Below are 16,231 nucleotides of genomic sequence, written 5' to 3' on the forward strand. Positions count from 1 at the left end.
TCTATATCTCTTCAGATGATAAATAATACACGAAAATAAAGATATATAGAGCAAGAAGAATACAGTCAATTTTCTATACGTCAAACTAAGATTGATCAATCCGAAGATTAAAATATATCATAGTTACATAAATCGCTCACATACCCATGATTTTCGAATTGGTACGTTGTGTACGCAATCGCAATTCGTCGGTGTTTCGGTCGCCGGAGAATTCGCGAACCAATCATCCGGTACGGTTCGATCCATAAAACCCTAATTCGTGAACCAATTGACGCGGGTCCATCGCTCTAATTGGTTATGAATTAGCGATTATACTCAATTGAAATCGGGACAGTGGATTTATTTGGGCGGGATTCCATATTTGGCTCCCATGACCAAAACCCTAAAACGATAGTGAAGGGCTTTTTTTGCAGTTTTTTTTTCATAAAACTTCATTTTTCACCCTCAACTCCTCAAGATTGTATTTCTATTAAACATAACCCTATACTAATTTATATTTAACAATATAGTGTAGCTATTTCATAAAATTACATTTGAAAATATGTGTATATATATAAATAATAAAGTGAATTATATTTTTAAATAACTAACTCTAATTTTTTGAAACATATATAACTTATATATTAATTTTTTAATTCCTTCAAACCGCACTTCTTGGTACATCGTACCGGTTCGTACCGAAATGAACCTACCCCCTCCGTACCGAATTCGCCTAGCCTAGCGAATCGTGTACCCGAACCGCGTACCCGTACCGGAGCGCACCGAGATTTATGTGACTATGAGATATATACATATTAACATATACTGTGAACAAAAACCCACATATATGCATGTTGGGAGTGGTATGCATGGGGACGGATTCACTTTGTATTGTGTGGGAGCCCAATGGTCTTATCATTTAAATGAAATTTTGTTAGGGCCCATTGTAACTTTTGTCATGTCCCCATGAAGTCTATGTCAGGCCCATTAAGTCATTAACGGCCTATACACAGGGCGGCTCTGAGAAAATAAAAAAAGTTTCGGGCTGAAGACGAAAATATTTTTGGGCTTTAAGTAAAAGAAGTATTTTGTTGAGTTTAAACAATTTAATTTTTATATGGGTTTAGTTGGTTATAATTTGGGTTACGTAAAAAACTTGTATAAAAATAGGATTAAACATGATAGTAAAGAAATGCTCGGATTGAAACGAACAAGTTCAAAGTTGCAATATTTTATAACGATTAAGTGACCCTTTTGAACCAACCCATTTTTTTGCCCCACTGACTAAAACACCTGGATCTTAACCGTATGCGATAGTCATGATTAAAGACATAACCACAAGCCACATAATCTATTGATTTAGTTCAGTCATTTTGTATCAGCCGCGAGCCAAATAACATATTTGGTCTTGCCTAAGGCAATCCTTGTTCATTTAATGTATAAACATAACATTCATCCGATCGAATTTAACCAACATAATATCTTTTCATTACAAAGCAATAATACCCGTCTTTTAGGTGACTCACGCCTATAATATATCAAGCTACCAGTATTATTGAAAGCATAAACTTAACATTAAAAAGCATCAGTTGTCTAGTTGCCTACTCTTCAACATTTACCAGCTCATATTCCATTGAAGAAAGATTGTTGTCCTCTTTGACTTCAAAAGTAACAGCATCAGTTAACTCGATACGACCCCACTTGTCAACTGCAAGCCTCATCGACCCCTTGAACATGTCGATCTTTCCGTTTCGGATGATCACACCAGCACCAGGTTTCATGAGATCAACTGCAAAAAGATAAAACAATGTTTTAAGTAGTTTCATTTACTTTCCTATCCCCAATGGCAATTCAGAGCATACTCGTTTTGACTCACGAGAACTTAAGCTCAGCTTGTGAGTTGTTTTTTCAAGCACTAATTCGGCTCGTTTATTATTTAACTTATATACATTTTTGATTAATTTTACATATTTAAAAAAAATGTTTAACAAGTCTAAGCTCCGCTCAAGCTCGTGTAGTACCTTAAACGAGCCAAAGCTCAGCTCGGAGCTCGATTGTGCATTGTAAGTTTAATACATAAAAGTCCAAAAAGGAAAAACCTAAAAATACACGAAGCTCGAGCTCAGCCTCGATAAGTAAACAAGCTTTATTTGAGGCTCGAGCTCGGCCTGAGCGTGAAAGCGCAAGGCTTGTTTCAAGCTCTTTATCTATCCGAGCTCAAGTAGCTCACGAGCGGATTGGCTCTTGTAACGAGCTTTTTATCTATCCAATCTCAAGTAGCTTGCGAGCGGCTCGGCTCGTCTGCTCTCCTAGCTAATAATCTATACCTTTGCAACTAAATAGACACATTTGACCCAAAAAGTCAAACGTTGACTTATTTTGACTTTATATTTTTCTCTTTGACAATTTGATGAGGTTACAATCAATGAATTAATTTAACATATCAAAATTATAACTTAACCTCGTGGAAATACAATTATAAGTTAGCATGTATCTCACACTAGTAATACAGTTCAATGTTGACACTTGACAATCAATAAATTTTCAACTAAAGAAGTTCATTTGACCCAAAAAGTCAAACATTTACTTATTTTGACCTTCTTTTCCTTCTCTTTGACAATTTTGACAGCAAAGCTAGCTATAAGCAGGGCCGGGTGGCGAGACCCGATTATCTTTTTTTAACATTATAGATACTTTTTTGAAAAAATAAATATGTATCCTTAATGTTTAAACCCAATTACTCATGTTGAGTAACTCAACTAGTTTCAGGCCTGATTTTTAAACGAGCCGAGCTCGAGCCAGGGTCAGCTCGGCGCGTGGCTCGACTTGTTGGCTCGTTTAGATTAAACACTAAATTTTAATATCTATATATAATAATGGCATACCAAGAAATAAATAAATAAACATTATAATATATTATGCCACTAAATACCTAAAACCTTATAAAAAAAGAGTTAATAGCCATTTTCGTCCCTGTGGTTTGCTATTTTCGCCACTTCAGTCCAAAGTTTGAAATTTTGTCAATTTAGTCCTCATAGATTTAAATCTTAGCCAATTACGTCCCATCCATCTAACGGCATCGAGCTATGCCGTTAGTTTAAGGGTATTTTTGTCTTTCTCATTTTTTTTTTGAGTTAATAGTCATTTTCGTCCCTATGGTTTGATACTTTTGCCACTTCAGCCCAAAGTTTGAAAATTTGTCAATTTAATGTTCAATTTAATTCCTTTTTTTTATTATTTTTGTTTATAACCCTGAAGAGCGTAATCCAAGCCCAAAACAATCGAGCATAAACTTAAACAGGTCTGCATTTACTCTGTCGAACACAGTATTCATGCCCCCCCTCTCGTATTTAGTTTCCAGACGGTTCATAAACTCTCCCACATGATTAATTCAATGGTAAAGTGGTCAAAGCAATTCCCTGAAACCGAATTGTACAGAAAAAACTAAAAATCATTTATTTGATAAATGCATAATAGTTAGGGTTTAGAGACTAACATATCGTAACGAAAATCTGGGTCGAAATCAACTAATATACATTAATCAAAGAAACGCTTTTTAGTTTTTTCTAGTACAACTCGGTTTCAGGGAATTATCTTGGCCACTTTACCATTGAATTCCACCATAGAGGAGAGTTTAGGAAATGTCTGGAACTAAATACGAGGGGGGTACGATTACTGTTGTCCACAGAGTAAATGCATACCTGTATTGGAGGTTGCTCGATGGTTTTGGGCTTGGATTATGCTCTTCAAGGTTATAAACAAAAAAAAAATAACAAATAAAAAATAAACTGAATTAAACCGAACGTTAATTTGACAAATTTTCAAACTTTGGACTGAAGTAGCAAAAATATCAAACCACATGGACTAAAATGACCATTAACTCAAAATAAAAGGGAGAAAGTCAAAAATACCCTTAAACTAACGGCATAGCTGGATGCCGTTAGACGGATGAGACGTAATTGGCTAATATTTAAAACTATGATGACTAAATTGACAAAATTGTAAATTTTGGACTGAAGTGGCGAAAATAGCAAACCACAGGGACGACAATCGCTATTAACTCTAAAAAAATAACTAAAAAAAAACATATAAAGTTATAAATTTTCTAGTTTATAAATTTTATATAATTTGTATGTTAAAATCATAATTTTTGTCTTTTATATATCAAAAATCGTAAAATATAAAATAAAAAAATAATAAATATAAAATAAAAAAAGTTAAAAAAAATTAAAGGAGTCCGGCTCGACGAGCTCGAGCTTTAAAAGAGCCGGGCTCGAGCTTGATTTTTCAGCTCGATAAAGAATACGAGCCGAGCTCAATTAAGTTCAACTAGTTTAAGGCCCAATTTTTTTTTGCCTTCAGCCCAAAAACTTTTCACGATTCTCGGAGACACAGCAACAACAGCTAACAACAAGCAATTAAAGTTCTCATAAATATCTTAAATTCTAAAACACAACTAACAAACACACAACTCACACAGCACGAATTAAAATTTCTAGTGTTTCAAAAACAATAACAAAAGTTACCTTGATCGTTACGAGCAGTAAACAAAATAGTACCAGTCTCATCACCAACAAGACCCTCAGCTATCCGAACATTACGACCACCATTACTGAAGAGGTAGGTCCCAGCAGAGGTGGTTAGGACCAGCAAGACTCCCTTAAAAGGAGACGTCTGCGCAGTTGAACACGCAAGACTCCTTAAACGGACGTCTGCGCAGTTGAACCCGCAGACTTCACCATAGGGACGTCTGCGCCGCGACCTACCAAACCCGCAGGACCCACCACGCTCAGAGTTGTGACGACCTCACATGCGGTACGCAAGCTGGTCCCGCAGGAAATGCCTCCCTATGGTTTCCAAGTATCCGCCTGTTCCCGCAGGTGCGGATACCCGCCATTAGGGACTGGCCACCCGCGCAGCATGGCTACACGCATAAGGCTCAGACTCGTAATAATTCAGTAGTCACCTGAATAAGGAATGAGCAAAGCCGGGAACATTCCCGCATAAAGGCGGGAGGGGGAAAACTCCCGCCTAAATGAGCCAGTCCGTATGATAATGGAGGATCTTTTGTGTGATACCTGACGAGGTATGGACAAAAGATCTGACCAACGATACGACAGCTCACTGACAGCAGCATGGCAGACAACACGCCACAGCACTGTGACCAATAGCCGCCGCCTGCTCACCAACTCCTGCCATACCACGTGCCTAGCCTGTAGTTGGTGGAAAAGGAAAAGTGAACAGCACGCCTGGTCACTGTCAGCCGCTGCCTATCCACCAATTACCAGCAGAGCACGTGCGTAGGCCACAGTTGGCAGAATAGTAGGCCGGCTAAACCTCCTTGGAAACCCACCTTCGGCTATAAAAGACATCAAATGGTAATATCATTTCATCATCTAATATCTTGTATAATTTACCTGATAACTGCTTTAGTATTATTAATATACTTTTATAATCAAAGAGTAATATAGACTGATTCTCACGCCGGAGGGTGGTCACAAGGAGGAACCCCCCCCTTTCTTAGTGACGAGCTCACGGTGTCTGTTTTGCAGGTTATCGGAAGAACCATCTTGCCGGAATTAACCCCTCGTGGGAAACGTCTATCTAACCCTCAGGTTACTCGTAATCTGTCGGGGTTCGACTGGTGTTTCTTCATTGGCGCCATCCGTGCATAAAGCTAGAACTTTATTTTTCTCCAGTTTTTTCAAAATTTCTGGAAAGATGGTTAAGGATACTCCGGTCCCAAAACCGAGTAACCAAGAGACTCCGGTAATTACGACCCCAGCTATAAGGGGGAATACCGAATACACAAACTTTACGAACACTACCCCAGCTACCCAAGCCGGGGCAAGTGAAGTAAATAATCAGACACTGGGATTCACCGATACCCAGTTAGAAAATCAACAGACGAAGCTCCCCTGCCAAACACTCGATGAGGTTAAAGCGTGGGCCGAAGCACGTCAAAGAGAGTTCCAAGCTGAGTTGGATGAACGTTTACGTTCACTCCAACAAGTGGAAGAATTCGAATACGACGATGATTCGGAGGAATCCGAGGAAGACGCGAACCCTCGCCATAGGGCGAAAGGGAAGCGTAAAGAAACGGATTCCCAACCGAGAAGGCGTTTTGGAGAAGCATTCAGTCCAATAAACGTGGGCAACAGCCCACGGGACTTCTCCAAAACATTCACGCCAACCGCGGCAAGGGCGGGAACGTCCAAATTCGCAAGGGACATTGCGGAAGCAATCGCCCCAAGAAGTGCCAAACAAATGTCCAACATAGGCACGTACGATGGTATTTCTGACTCTGACGATCACTTGAACAGATTCATCGCGGGGGCGACCGTCAGTAACTGGACGGAACCCACGTGGTGTTATATGTTCCAAATGACGCTGGTCGGGGCAGCTAGAGCGTGGTTCGACCGTCTGCCGGTCCACCACATCTACGATTGGGCAGACTTCCAACAGAAGTTCAGCCAACACTTTAGTCAGCAAAGAAAGTACACTGAGGAGCAGTGGACAATCCTCAAGTGTGTCCGAGAAGAGGAAGAATCTTTGCCTGACTTCATCACTCGCTTCAACTCGAAGAAGCTAAGCCTGGGCAACGTTAGCGAAGATCTCGTTCGCAGCCGCTTTCATCCAGGGCGCAAACGATCCGGAGCTCATCCGCACCCTAACGGGCAAAGATGGCATGCCATCCACATGGGATGCCATCATGACCGCAGCTAAACGCTTTGCGGAAACTGAGAGGCAACTGGGCAGAGATCTTCCGCAGAGCACGAACCTCTACACCCAGAAGACGAGGGAAAACAACGTCCTTACCGCCCGATTGAACAAAAAACGGAAGCTGGGCATTTGGCAGTCAAGGGTAAACTTTGACACCCCGTCCGGCTTCCAACATCGGTTAGGCGGAAGAGATAACGTGAAACCGGAGAAGAACTCCAGGTGGACGCCACTCACAAAGAGTGTGTCCGAGATATTCGCCACGGAGGAGCTCCCGTGGCCGAAGGCTCCATACATCCGACATCGCCACAATGCTGACCGGAGAAAGTATTGTGATTTTCACAAAACCAAAGGTCACAACACTGAAGAATGCTTAGACGTAAAGGACTTGGTCGAAGCATTTGTCAAGGATGGGACACTCGCGCACCTTGTGGCAAAGTGAGCGTCGAGCAGGCTGATGCGTGAACCCCAGCTGGGGAAACGCACGAATAAAATCGCAGCTTCAACGGAGACTACATACTGCGTAAACAACGAGATCCCGAACAAGATACATGTCGGCTCGATGGTGCTCCCATCCAAGCCACGTCTAATGGGAGCTCAATTACACAGTTTGTATGTAGATCAATTCCAAATTTGTAACGAAAAGGCCTAGAGCCACTTCTAATGGAAACGATTCTCCTTCAAATTGAAGCTGATGATTTTATATTTATATTTTATGAACTTTGCACATGGAGATGCCAGTATCCGCCACAAGTGAAGAATCGTCGCGCAGGGAAGGCGGCAAAACCCGCACAAACCCAAAAGCATCAAACCTTCACGCAGGTCAGTTAAAGGGGAAAGGTTCAGCCATCCCACTATGTGAAAGTGCCGGTATATCCGCATGAATCCTGGTAGAGGAAGCTGAACACTAACCTATTAACAACCACGCATTGAACGGTCGATTTGAACACTAATGCCGGTAGTCATCGCACAAACCCAAAAGCATCAAACCTTCACACAGGTCAGTTAAAGGGGAAAGGTTCAGCCATCCCACTATGTGAAAGTGCCGGTATATCCGCATGAATCCTGGTAGAGGAAGCTGAACACTAACCTATTAACAACCATGCGTTGAACGGTCGTTTCGAACACTAATGCCGGTATTCACCGCATCAAGTGAAGAATCGTTGCGTGGGGAAGGCGGCAAAACCCGCATAAACCCAGAAAATGACAAGACCTTCACGCAGGACAGTTAAAGGGGAAGAGTTCAGCCATCCCACTATGTGAAAGTGCCGGTATACCCGCATGAATCCTGGTAGCGGAAGCTGAACACTAACTCATTAACAACCGCGCGTCGAACGGTTAAAAGTCATTCTGAAAGGATAAGGAAAAACCTACGCGCAGGTCAGACATAGGTAAAGTTTAGCCATCCTACCAAGTGCAAGTGCCGGTCCTATCCGCACACTCACAAAGGGGGAAGCAAAACTTCAAACTACTGTCAACCACATTCAAGGTTAACTTATTCTAAACACTTGGGAAATCGCTAATTTAAACTAAGTATGCAAGTCATATAAGGTTTATAAAGCAATGAACCCAAAGGAAATAACAGTCTTATCCGCAAAAAGATTTGTATTTCACAAAAGATATATTACAATGGCCGGGTAACTACCCGCCTACAAAACAAAATCTACAGTCTATCCTAGCGGCGGGAAGGGATCTTCAGAATCAAGCTTCAGGACCACTTCCACTTGGACCCGCCCCATCAGTAGAGCGTGGCGGTTCAAGGAAAGCCTTGAGGATAGCAAGTCCATCATCAGCAGCAGCGACTTCGTTCACCTTCTCCACCACCGGATGCGGGAAGGCGGTATATTGGTTCACCGCTTGGTCATATGCAGCTTCGGTGTCCACATCGAACAAAGGGAAGTTGGAAGGCGGGAAGCCTTTCTCAACGAACCCTAGACCAAGCAGGAAGCCGGCCTTTTCCCCATCCTCATGAGAAGCGTTGAGGGCTGCGCTCATGGCATCATCGTAAGTAGTCTCTGAGAAGACCCGATGCACAACCTACAAATAAATATTTAAGTGTCAAAACCTTTTCTATGTACAAAGGAAAGCGTGAAGACGTAAAGCTAAACATACCTGAGACAACGCTTCTCGAAGAAGCCATTCCTTGGCAACCAGAGCTTCTTGAAGGGCGGCTTGAGCTTGGGTGCAAGCGCGTTCGGCTTCGCTTTTGTTAAGGTTGGCAAGTAGCACTTCCTTTGCGGCAGCCTCTTCGACGTCCTTAAGCTTCCGCTCGGTATGGTCAAGCACGCCCTTCTGGTCCAAGATCTCCTGGAGCTTCTTGGCATCTTCCATCGCCAAGGCATCATGAGCACGTTGGAGAGCCTCTAATTTGGCCTTGAGCTCCTCGTTCTCCACGCGTAAAGGCTCAGCAACGGCTTCAGCCTTGGTGGCCCTCTCGGTTGCGTTCCTCGCAGTCTCCTTAGCCAGCCGAAGCTGTTCATTAACAGCTTGGGCAGCCTTGGAGCGGGCCTCGAGTCGCGCTTGAACCTCAACCTCGAGGGCCTTGAAGGCCTTCTCCTTCTCCGCAGCAGCTGCGGCCAACTGTTGGTTCTCCTCCCGAAGAGCCCGCGCTTATGATACTTCCTTGGCGCGAGCTGCTTTCAACTTGTCGTTTTCACGACAAAGCAGCTCGACGCGCGGCTGCATCCGGGCCTGGAGAACCCGAAGCTCATTGGTTAGCCTACCCTCCTGGTAGCTAGCCATGGCTTCCCCCAACGCACCATGGGGAGCAGCGTGGCGAGCCCATTCCACGCACTCCACAGGGGTACGAAGGGTTGTTCCTCGGCGGATGTTCCATCGCGGAACATACACTTCATTGGAATCCGACACTGCAAAAGAAACAAAGCAGTTAGGAAAAGATGAAGAAATATATGACAGGCCAAAAGAACCCTACGCACCTGTAGGGTCGATCACAGGCCGATAGCCACCAAACCCATCGCCTGAACCTAAGGGAAATCCATCCAAAAGGTCGGGCAGATGGGAAGGTGACAAAGATTGGCGAGAAGCCCCGCGCGTACCTGATGGGCCGGCCGTCGTCGCCGGTGGCGGAGGCATAGTAGCGGCCGCCGTGGTCGCCGCCGTGGTCGCCGCCGCGGAATCCGCAGCAATCGTAACCGCCGGCTCGGTGAAAGATGCTGTAAAAATCGCACTTACCACCGGCGGTGACGTCATCTCAGCTGGAACAGTCGGCTCAAGGGAGTGAGCAACTGATCCAGCGGAAGCAGGCGCAGGCGCCTGGGTCGTCGCCTCAGGTAGGCTGACCGAGCCTATCGTCATCGGCGGAGGGGTACTCCTCTGCGCTCCACCCTGGAATGCGTCAACATCCACGCCTGCACAAGAAGATAAGTGTTTCAATAAATTTATAAAATGATAAATCTACAAAGATAAGGATGTTTGTACTTACGGGTTTTCTTGAGCCTGAACGTACGGACGGGCGGGGACGAACCCGATGGAGCCGGTCTCTTGATGCCGGTCACCGTCGTCGTCATTGGTTCTCCGGAGGTAACAGTCGTTGCCTCCGTAGCAGTGGTCTTCTCACCACCGGGGTTCCCCGCCACCTCTACACTATCTGACTCAGTGTCAGATAGGACCACTGGATCGGCTGTGGAGGCCGCCTTCTCCTTCCCTTTCCTGCCGGCAGCCTTCTTCTTCCGCACCAGCGGAGGACCATCTGCGGATTCCTCAGAAGAAGACAGGATGTCAGGAATTCCAGCAGCGGGTACAGCATTGAGGGGTTGAGGATAGAGTATCGCCTTACCTGGCCGCCGGTGGCTCAGGATCTCGTGGCCCAGCGGATAGACCTCCACAAACCGATCCGCAGTTTGTTCCAGGATGGGCAACTCGTTCTCGTCTAGAGCACGAGTACCCACCCGCACGGGACCGTCAGCTTCCCGCGGGTACAGGAGCGACTCCAAATCGTTCCCCTCTGAAAGAAAAGAAACAGTTAGAAGACAAACTCATATCAGCAAGAAAGACAAGACATACCATAAGGAATAGAGTTCAAACCGTATTCGAGAAGGATGGGAAACCGAGACGCCTCCTTCCATACCCGGCTCATCCCCAGCATCACCATCCCGGACTCCGCAAACCGGTAAACCGGAGATTGGACCCGGGATATCTTCGCGAACCATTCCGCCTCCTGGTAGTTGGAAGCGTGAAGGCTCGGAAGCGCTTGCCCCTTCTTAAACTTCATGGCAATGGGGATGGCGCGGGCAGAAATGTAGAAGAACTCCCGCTTCCACGATCGGAGACTGCGCTCGGTCGCGCAAATCTTCAAACCCTTAATACGGGTTGTCAGGGTGTACCACCCCTGGATGCACCTCCAAGTATAGAAGGTCATCAGGCGGTCCACATAGGGCTCAATACCCAGAATCCGGCACACCCACTCGAAGTGCCGGATATTGGCAATCGCCATCGGATGCACCTCGGTCAGGTGCACACCGTGCCTCTCCAGGACACGGTACACAAACTTTGTCAATGGGAACCTAAGGTTCCCATAAACAAAGAATGCAGCATATACCCCGATCTTGCCGCTGGGGGCATCGTACACAGTCTGGTGGGGTTCAGGAAACTCAGGCTCAAGAGACTCAAGCATGAATTTCCTGACCACGTACTGGTACAGATCGACAGGTAGAGCACACTGGCACTCGCCAGCAGTACTCCTATCGTCGGCTACAGCTTCAGCATCATGGGAAGACATATTGCAGAGGAAGAAGAAACGATTTCGGAGGAATGCTCAACTGAATAAAGGAGTATTCACCAGAAATCGCTTTAGAGATGAAGAGAAGAAGTAAAGGTGTGAATTACAAAGGACCCTCTTTCCCTTTATATAGTGATCGCAATTAATGCGGTGAATTTAATGCGAAGGAGAGAGAAATTGAAGGTGCAATGAAACCGTGACATGTGGCACCAGGCAAGCTGGCAACAGCTGTTGAAAGGACGAGTGCCATTAATTCTGCGGCCACGCGCCCGAAAAATCGCGCCCACGCGCCGTAAAAAGCGTCTGGAATGACCATATAATGTCACGTCGCCATAACTTCCAGCACGTCCTGACACAGTCAGAAGAAACCGTCGCACGACGACTGTTCTTATCCTTTCACCAACTTTTCAAATTTCAAATATTCAAAAAGATTCGAAAAGTAAGCGGGAAAAACCCCTTACCCCGGCTATCCAGTTGACCGTAAGTCGGCTGCGGGTACAGTGTTAAGGCAAAACCCTTCACATACCTAGCACCCGCAGGGAACAGAAGCCAAGAATACCCAACTATGAAGTCGGGTGCGGGTACAGTGTTAAGGCAAAACCCTTCACATACCTAGCACCCGCATGGAACGGAAACCGGAAAAACCCAATTATAAAGCCGGGTGCGGGTACAGTGTTAAGGCGAAACCCTTCACATACCTAGCACCCGCAGGGAAGTGAAGCCGAGAAAATCTTGGCATTCCACCCAACTACAAAACGGGCACAGGTACAGTGTTAAGGCAAAACCCTTCACAAACCTAGCACCCACAGGGAACGGAAACCGGAAAAACCCAACTATGAAGTCGGGTGCGGGTACAGTGTTAAGGCAAAACCCTTCACATACCTAGCACCCGCAGGGAAGTGAAGCCGAGAAAATCTTGGCATTCCACCCAACTACAAAACGGGCACAGGTACAGTGTTAAGGCAAAACCCTCCACATACCTAACACCCTTAAAAAGTCATACCTCGGCACCCAATTGTAAGTCGGGCGCGGGTACAGTGTTAAGGCAAAACCCTTCACATACCTAGCGCCCGCAGGGGATTAAACGCCAGGAACACCTCGGCAACCATAAGTCAGGTGCGGGTACAGTGTTAAGGCAAAACCCTTCACGCACCTAGCCCTGCAGGGATTTAACGCCAGGGATACCTTGGGAGTAAAGTAACTAATAAGACGAAGTGCGGGTACGGCGTCAAGGCAAAACCCTTCGCATACCGAGCACTCCATGGGAATTGAAACCAAGAAGGATCTTCTGGGCCATGCTTGCAGAAACGGGATTAACATCCCCGCATAGCGGGAACGTCAAGAACTAGATTGTTTGAAACTTCAGGATGGAATTGGTGGTTATAACATGATTGATCACTATGATTAAAACCACCAAGACCTCATGGAGAATCTACACAAAAGGTTCTAAACGCTCCTGACTTGCGGGGAGGTTACAGACCTATCCGCATCATCCCAGAGATCAAGCAGAACATTGGGAAATTCTGCGTGACATTGGGAAACCCGTGGGTAAGACTTCCCGCGGAAAACCCATAAAACTAAACCCTTTTCTAAAACCCCTTGCTTAAGTCCAAAAGTTCACCTCACTTTATTAAACATTCATGAGAAGAACATTGGACTGGGGGGACTTGAAGAGGTAGGTCCCAGCAGAGGTGGTTAGGACCCGCAAGACTCCCTTAAAAGGAGACGTCTGCGCAGTTGAACACGCAAGACTCCTTAAACGGACGTCTGCGCAGTTGAACCCGCAGACTTCACCATAGGGACGTCTGCGCCGCGACCTACCAAACCCGCAGGACCCACCACGCTCAGAGTTGTGACGACCTCGCATGCGGTACGCAAGCTGGTCCCGCAGGAAATGCCTCCCTATGGTTTCCAAGTATCTGCCTGTTCCCGCAGGTGCGGATACCCGCCATTAGGGACTGGCCACCCGCGCAGCATGGCTACACGCATAAGGCTCAGACTCGTAATAATTCAGTAGTCACCTGAAGAAGGAATGAGCAAAGCCGGGAACATTCCCGCATAAAGGCGGGAGGGGGAAAACTCCCGCCTAAATGAGCCAGTCCGTATAATAATGGAGGATCTTTTGTGTGATACCTGACGAGGTATGGACAAAAGATCTGACCAACGATACGACAGCTCACTGACAGCAGCATGGCAGACAACACGCCACAGCACTGTGACCAATAGCCGCCGCCTGCTCACCAACTCCTGCCATACCACGTGCCTAGCCTGTAGTTGGTGGAAAAGGAAAAGTGAACAGCACGCCTGGTCACTGTCAGCCGCTGCCTATCCACCAATTACCAGCAGAGCACGTGCGTAGGCCACAGTTGGCAGAATAGTAGGCCGGCTAAACCTCCTTGGAAACCCACCTTCGGCTATAAAAGACATCAAATGGTAATATCATTTCATCATCTAATATCTTGTATAATTTACCTGATAACTGCTTTAGTATTATTAATATACTTTTATAATCAAAGAGTAATATAGACTGATTCTCACGCCGGAGGGTGGTCACAAGGAGGAACCCCCCCCCCCTTTCTTAGTGACGAGCTCACGGTGTCTGTTTTGCAGGTTATCGGAAGAACCATCTTGCCGGAATTAACCCCTCGTGGGAAACGTCTATCTAACCCTCAGGTTACTCGTAATCTGTCGGGGTTCGACTGGTGTTTCTTCAATTACCAACTCCTTTCTACAACACAATTTGAGAGCTAACAACCTTAGCAACAAGTGTTAAACCGGCAGTTCCCGGTTTCATGTCACCAACTTTAATAAACACCGGCTTTCGAAGCACTGGTTTGGCATGAACCGGTGGTTGTTGTTGAGCATCTGAGTTGCTGCTAGTAGTAGCCATTTGAAGGATTGGTTGAATATTGATTTTGGGTTTTGATGAGTGGCGTGCATATTTGTTACGCAAATGCTATGCTATTTTGGGAAGGTTTTTGTTTACGAATCTTTTTGGTTTTGCATGCTGTATTTGGATGTGTGGGCCTTAATGGGCTTAAAGGCTCATGTTTGTAATTATTGGTGTACGGGTCAATGGACCAGTAGGATAATGATGATAGGTAGTGGGTGCACAGGTGCACAAATCGCGTTTTTCTAATACCCGGGTTTGGAGATGAAACCTGTTTCGGGTATGATCGGGTATTGGAAAATCGGGTATTGAGAGAAATCGGGTAGGGTATTGACGAGAAAAACTCAACCCTATGTACCCGTGTAGGGTATTATCGGGTTCGGGTATTGGAACCAGGTACGACAGGGTATTAATACCCAGTTTTGAATTTTTAAATTATTTATTCATTTTTAAAGTTGTTTAAAATTTAAATTTGCTTTTTAATTTATAAAAATAATTAAACTATATTACAAAAACCAAAAATTCACTTAAGTACAAATTATTTACTTAATAATATCTAGTTTAAATAAAATTAAACATAAAAGTTGTGAAGTAAACATAAAAATATACTATAAAAACGCATGTATTATTATGGGTATTAGAAAACTGTTATCGGGTATCAGGTATAACCGGGTATGGGTATGGGGTATGACTGGTTTCGGGTATTTACGGGTATAAATCGGGTACGGGTATTGAGCTCAAAATGCATACAATATCCATACCCTACGGGTAGGGTCAGTTCCGGTTTCGGGTATAGAATACCAGGTTATAAAAAACCAGTTCCGGGTATTTTTTAGGGTTCGGTTCCGGGTATGGGTTTTTTGTGCACCTCTAGTAGTGGGTGCACATGTGCACATTCGGGTTAACTGGTTAATTTTCTAGCTGGTTACTTATTTGGTGAGAAATAACCAGTTAATTAGGACTAAATAATCCCTTCAAATTGATGTGTAAAAATATACTGTAATATATTGGAACTTGTTTTTTGTTAAATATCTAGTCAAGTGGACTAAATAAAATAATTTAGGATTTATTTCTGCTTTGCAACTTATAAATTGTCGTACTTGTGATTGTGTAAAATTTGGTGCAATACCAACTTGAAGGACCCGAATGGTTAATACGAAAAGTATAAAGGTGGTACGGAAGATCTCAATAGGCGGTTTGGTGGAGATCCAAAGTTCAGGGACCAAAGTTTTATTTTTAGTAGTAGAAAGTATTTTGTTCTTGTTTCTTATTAATGAAAAGAGTTGCATAAACGTTTTATGTAATATCGTCTTTGGTGTTCTTGATTCACTTGTCTAAAGTTTAACAGTGTCAACTATCATCAATCTACGGGACACATCAATATGATGGTGCGCCTCCAATAGCTATGTAAAAGTAACGTAGTTTAGCATCGATTACCAAAACTACGAACAACAACAAAATGTTTGTAACAACTACAACTAATTAATATAGTAGGTATAAAGCATTAGTAAATGTCATGTGAATATGGAATTAATTTGTAACATATTATTATGGGACTAAGTGACCTCTATAAATAGTTATCGTACCAAGTGTCAAACGTTTAATCAAAGTTGAAGATTTTGACAATATTGGATCATTGATGATTGATGGTATCGACCCATGTCATCAACAAAGTTGCTTCCACCTGGATCGCCCACGGTTCACGGAACCGTTGCATAAGCCCGCTCGGTTGACAATGTTGTTATGATATATGGGGTTGTTTGGATTCATGGCTAGGAGTGTGTATTTTATTAATTAGAGAGGACGATGGTAGAAAAAGATGTAATTATTTTTAAGTATTTAAACATGTATGTATTGTGTAAAACGAGGGTGTTATTTATTTATTTATAATTAAAGCCCACTAA

General features: G+C 44.4%; 1 pseudogene across 1 annotated transcript; it reads right to left on the reverse strand.

The window, feature by feature from the left end:
* Positions 1-1,468: 1,468 nt before the first annotated feature.
* Positions 1,469-14,327, reverse strand: LOC143602056 (uncharacterized protein At4g28440 pseudogene; annotated as a pseudogene). The gene is made up of 3 exons (XR_013147759.1): positions 14,193-14,327; positions 4,506-4,653; positions 1,469-1,768 (listed from the first exon to the last, which is right to left on the reverse strand). The product of XR_013147759.1 is annotated as an uncharacterized protein At4g28440 pseudogene (transcript).
* Between the last annotated feature and the right edge of the window lie 1,904 nt (positions 14,328-16,231).

Source organism: Bidens hawaiensis, unplaced genomic scaffold (assembly GCF_021521415.1).
Source record: "Bidens hawaiensis isolate Kalapana, Puna unplaced genomic scaffold, B.hawaiensis_p1.1 tig00057859_1, whole genome shotgun sequence".
Classification (NCBI taxonomy): Eukaryota; Viridiplantae; Streptophyta; class Magnoliopsida; order Asterales; family Asteraceae; genus Bidens; species Bidens hawaiensis.